General features: G+C 37.1%; 1 long non-coding RNA gene across 1 annotated transcript; it reads left to right on the top strand.

Annotated features, from left to right (window-relative positions):
- Positions 1-1,592: 1,592 nt before the first annotated feature.
- Positions 1,593-4,990, top strand: LOC139117769 (uncharacterized). The gene is made up of 3 exons (XR_011548572.1): positions 1,593-3,292; positions 4,185-4,382; positions 4,853-4,990. It is a non-coding gene; the product is annotated as an uncharacterized lncRNA (long non-coding RNA).
- Positions 4,991-6,000: the final 1,010 nt, after the last annotated feature.

The raw sequence follows: 6,000 nt of genomic DNA, 5'->3' as shown, positions 1-6,000 counted from the left end.
GGTCCCTACGGAGTATGTCTGATCCAAGTGGCTTCGGTCTAGGTACAATTCGTATGCAAAATCTTGAGCTTGAAGATCTGAGTGATGTTAAAGTTAACAATAATACTAAGATGGCTGCTAATCATAATAAGGATTACGTCCTTCGTTATAAAGACCGCGAAAAATATTTCGTTTTAGCCAATGCCGCGGCGCCACCCCACGAACATGCTGTAGAATTTTCCGAACTTAAAGACATTGATGAAACTGTAATTGACGCCACAAAGGCTTCGAATGATTCTACTCCTTTTGCTCTGACATGGGATTCGGCTAGTCAGAAATTCATGCCTTATAATGTGCCGCGTAACATCTTAGATATATTGGGTAGTGAAATTGCAGGAGGTGTTGCTGAACCACCAGGAACTCCGAATGTGATTTATTTTGATAGCAATGTAAACAAATATAAATTGTTAGATTTTCGTAGTTGGCTTACTCCTACGAATCCATACATTGCACTTCTTGGTATACCGATTCACCTTAAAATTAGTCCTCTTAATACAATAATGAAGGCAGATAATACACTAAGAAGGTGGATAAACGAGGGGGAGAATTATTGCTCGTATACAGCTAGCGGAGTTCCAGTAAGATTATTTTGGGACACAACTTTAAAGAAACTGGGTCTTAAAAGTGTCGGTGATGAGGCAGCTGAATTAACTTTACAGACTGTAAATCAACAGATGACTGATAATATGAAATACTTCAACATGGTACAGTTCTCATTAGATGTGTAAAGTTAGCTACTGGAGATGAATTTGACGATTTGGTTGGATATTATGCTATGAAAACAGATAACAGAACAACTTGTGATATTATCATAAGTATTGATAAAGATCGCAATGAAATGAGTATTGAATGTTTTGTTGGTGGGAATAGAATAGAGAACGACTTAGGAACTACATTTGTACGTAGAGATAAAAGAGTGAACACTTTAGATATCAGTACCATTCATCTGAAACGTCTCATATTATTTGAAGTAATGGTCTTCCGTCACATTTTAAGTTCAGAGGAAATTACTAAAATTTTATCTATCAGGTGAACAAGTTCGCACCGATAGGAACTTCGTGTTCAACATCAGCTAGACTCCGCAACTGACTGACAACGGGGGTCCTTTATATAGGCTAGTTTGATGGTGATGACTCACACGGAATTTCCCGTACATGTATAAACATGCTCAGCAGGGAATTTCCCCGCTTAGTTCAGGACAATGCACTGCTGCGCGTGCGTGAGTTCGTATATAGGTCAGGGTCACACTTTAGTTACATGGATGGTTAATTTTTCCTTCGCTTCATGTAGATAAATGAATAAAATGGGGTGTAAAATTCTTACTTCATCCCAGTTGCCCACGTTTACTTTACTACTAACATCAGTGACGTTGATAGATACCCACATCCATGCGTGCGGGAAAACCATTGTGTCCGCACAAACACAAGAACTGGAAACAGATAAATAAATCAAATTATACAGTTTTATGATATTATGAATTTTTATAACAAATGATACGACATGCAATTTTTAATCTGATGAATAATGTGACATTTAACACAAAAAGACAATTCTACATTTTCATCACATCACTATTATACATCATTTCTACTTTCGCTATTGTTTCATGGCGAAGGGGCATGAGGACACATCCTCTAGTGTATTAAGGCTTTTTGTGATAAAAACCTCAACGACAATAGATGGAATTCATGTGCGGTAGTATACATGTATTATTGGCAGACTTCGAAAATAATTGTTCATGTTTGAGCGGGGCTAATACACACTGCAGTGTCATCATTGGGTTAATGAAAACTAAACTTAATTCAGAACCAATGTGATTAAAATCATAGTAGGGATGGTGACTATCCATGTTTGATTTGCTTGTTTTTTGTTGTTCTTGTCAGTTACAATAGTCACGCCACTAAACCCAATAAATGAGAACAACGACGAAACAGAAACTGTTGAAACGTCGCCATATCCACATTTGATTTTAATCAGATTGGTTTTGAACTAGCCGATCAGTCGGGGAAGCGGATGGACGTTGAAGAATATTGTGTCTACGGACCGCCAAGGTACCTAAGCAGGTAAAAAGAAACAGTTTTACTCAGTATGAAAGCAAATAAGGCTTGCAGCTCCTTCCGTGATGCACGAAATTACCAACCTCTGCCATGTCATCAATTAGATAGCGTGTACAGATTATCAAGGTTACCAAAATTACTGTAAGTAGGAAAGCATGTTTAAGAAAATGACAACATTCGTGAAATTAGTCATAAAACGTAGATAGGGCCACATCTATAACCTCTCAAAGCGATAATAGGGCTGATTAATTAAGACATAAAAATATCAAATTATTCTCAATAAATCTTTTGAAGAAGGAGAGACAACTTCAGAATTATGTTACTCTCACGCATAGCCCACTATAAAAGAGGATAGAAAACGAAAATCATCTAACTCAAAGGGAAGACAGTTTCAAGCAACACAACTTTCAGCCGTCTGAGTTGTGGATCATTCTAACATTTTCGGTAAGTGTGTTATTTTTTCCGTCACGGTTTCACTGAAAAAGTTAGTTTTATCTGGGAAGGATGGGTTAAATCTCTAACATGCTCTGCGAATCAATCCTTGCTCTCACGCTCCGTTGTCTGCAAGTCCGATCTCGCCATACAGCATACCGACTTGCATCTTACCACAAATTTGCTAGTTATTCACAATGCACTACGTTAGTCCAGTTACGAAAAAACATGGATTTACCTATGAATGGTCATTTTACTGGTAAATGTCTGATCGACAAGGCAGGGAAAGGCATTGTATATTCTTAATCACCTTTCAACACTTTGTACCACATATGCAGAAATAAAAATTGTGTTCAGATAACCTTTTTTGAGTATTTTATCATTTTGGACAACTTAACTTAGTCGGGAAAACAACATGTACAAAAGAACAAAACACAAACGCAGATCATTGCGTGCTGAACTTTGTATGCTGAATTTTGTAATAATCCTTTGTCAGTCACAATTACTTATCATCGGTGTCGACTATTGATACAGTCTTAATCGTTTCGTACGATTGATTTCCAAGGGATGGTATTTTGACATAGTGTTTCATGCATGTCACGCACAATTAGTTGTCGCTCTTCGTCACAAAGTGTTTATGAACCGGCTAAACAGATGAAGACCACCACTAACCAATAATCTTTGTTTTTCCTTGTCAGTAATCATGAAAGCTATCTTTGTATTGGGATTATTGTGCGTTGTTATGGCATTAGTGGAATGTTTTGGTAAGTTCTGCGTTGACACGGGGTTTAGTTTAATGCGTTTAGGAATCTACTCCTAAAACAGTGGTTTTATCCCTCTGAATTAATTACCTACTCTCTCACCGTGTCAATGCACTCGATAAACATACCCTCCTGTAACATACCTGTAACAGTTTACTTCTATCATCGTTACAAGTAAAAACATGTAAGTGATATTAGGTAGAGTGCCAAAAATAAAAGGTATATCTTTAAAGAGTGCTTTACTGATGAAAGCAAATATGTTTGGGCAAAGAGCCAGTAAAAACAATTAAAAAGCAGAATATAAAAGCGGGACAAGATGACCAAAATATTGCTTTGTGTAAATTTGTGTATACGTAAGTTTGCCTCGTTCCCTGACCAAAACATTTCACATCTCTCGACCCAATTTTTATTCGCCTGTGTATCGTTTTTTCCCCATGCCTTTTCCATTGATTACTTTCTTACAATTACTTACGGTCTCCATACGTAAGGGATAGCAGTTGCATTCTTTCCAAGTGTTAAGGCGCCATATAATAAACAAAAAATGCAGGTATCCGGGTCTTCGCTCCTTAGCTATGATTTTGCTTATGTCATCAATTATACGGTATATGCATACTATTATTAAATGTTTTATATGAAAAAGGCAAGAGCTTTATTTCCATTCACTTGTTTTCTGTCGTATACAGTCTGATTCTTTTGATTAAATCTGCTTGAAATATTTCGTAATTTCAATCATGAAGGTAAAAAGATGTTTCAATAAAGGACACGTTCGTCCGATGATTTCAGAAACATCTGACTAATGGTTGGCATTGCCATTTGTTCACCAAGATGATATTGTGTGATGGAAATGTTCCCTTTCACTTTTTAGGCCATAATAATCGTTCATGTCCATTTTCAGGTGATTTCAGAGACACCCCTGCAATTAACTTGACGCCCCAAGAGAAATCAGACTTCTTTGCTGAATGATCTGATGCAAGCTGAAGGCCCAGTTCATGTCGACGACGATTGTTGCGATCCCGTTTACTGCCCTGGCTACGGTCACTGTCCAGCTGGATGTCCCTGTATCCTTGGGTGTCCCCCCTGTTAATACAACCAAGTATGTATGTGCTGTTTCGTACATTTTTTTCAAGGAGTTGTGTATGCAAGCATAGACAGTAGAGAAACCTGTCTATGATGCAAGTTTTTTCCAGGCGCTTTTATCATGGCCGTGGTTTTCTCGTTAATTTTGTCAACCGTAAATTGCAGTCTTCAATAAGTTCTTGGAATTCTTAACTCTTTTGAGTCACAATAGCAATCATGATTTCGGGAGAGATGAAATCAGCGTTTTTTAAGTTTACAGCGGCCGTGGAAAGCAACATTACACCGAACAGATATAGCAAATATATGCTATAAGAGACAGTCTGAGTTTTATAAGATACTGTGAATTGAAAATGTAATTTTTGCATTTAATTGTATACATTGTTCGATTGAATTAACATATCTTGGAAGATGTGGAAGTGACATAGATATTTTAAACAGGATCTGCATTTTATTCAATTATCGCTACTGTTTCTGTTTCTATCACAGCAGTTGAAGTTCAGAAAACCGTGTTGTAGTTAACGATGACGTCATCACGGGCCCTCCTAAGCACGACGTTGAAACGGCCATGGTAACGGACTAGATATTAATCTGGAGACACTTTCTGTACTTTATTTATATTTCAAGAGAATAAAATTGTTATGGCAGAAACGGATGATGATGTCAGTGATTTTCTTTTTTAAAACTTACAAAAACAGTGTAAAGACCACATTACAGTTCACTGAGCACAGCAGCTCCTCTGTCGTCACACTCTGCAATTGACAGCGACTGAGGGATACAGATTCAAGAAATCTAACGTCGCACATTCAAAAAAACATCAGACAGTCCTACCATCCTAGAATAAGGTTTATGTCCAAAGTCCAATCCAAGTCTCAGTGAGTCACTTTACTCTGGCTTTTGATAAAAAACGAAATGGGTACATAACGAAATGACGAAATTTTCAAAATCAAAAACATTTATTTCAATAAAATATTACAATTATAAAATAATTATCCGTGAACACAGCAGCTGAGTTACAGGGTTTGATAAATGGATAAAATATATAACAGAATACTTTGACCGTACTTCGATCACGGTAGAACTACAAAGTGATAAATGACGAAATTTATGGGCGATGCTATGGAGGCATTACTACCGGTAAATCATATATTGATGTCACCTAATTATATATTAAGGGTACCTTATGATATACTGACACCACTTTATAATATAATGGCGTCACCTTATCATATATTGATACGGCCTTATCATATAAAGGTATTACTAAATCATATATTGATGTCATCTCTTCAAATACAGCAAATAAACCTCAGAAGGCAGCAACGGCGTTCCATACGATGCTCTTCCTTTATGGAAATGAACACGTAATCCGCAATATATTAAAGGAAATGAAGGCAACTTCACACATCGGCTCTATTCTGTTAGTGATACGATACAGTGAGTCTATCAGCGTGGTTTCATGATAATGGGAAACATGGCGAAACACCGTTGAATCGATAGTACTTTGACGGCGGTGTCTTACAACATGTATTTACATACCTCACGGCGTTATTTGGATTTTTTCTGTTTATGTTGGGAAGTAATAAAGGCAGGGCTCGAAATTAACTTTTTACCCTGGTAGTCCACTTGGGCTACCA

This window comes from Ptychodera flava, chromosome 18, assembly GCF_041260155.1.
Source record: "Ptychodera flava strain L36383 chromosome 18, AS_Pfla_20210202, whole genome shotgun sequence".
NCBI lineage: Eukaryota > Metazoa > Hemichordata > Enteropneusta > Ptychoderidae > Ptychodera > Ptychodera flava.
Note: the sequence above shows the minus strand (reverse complement) of the source record. Positions and strands in the feature narration are given on the sequence as shown.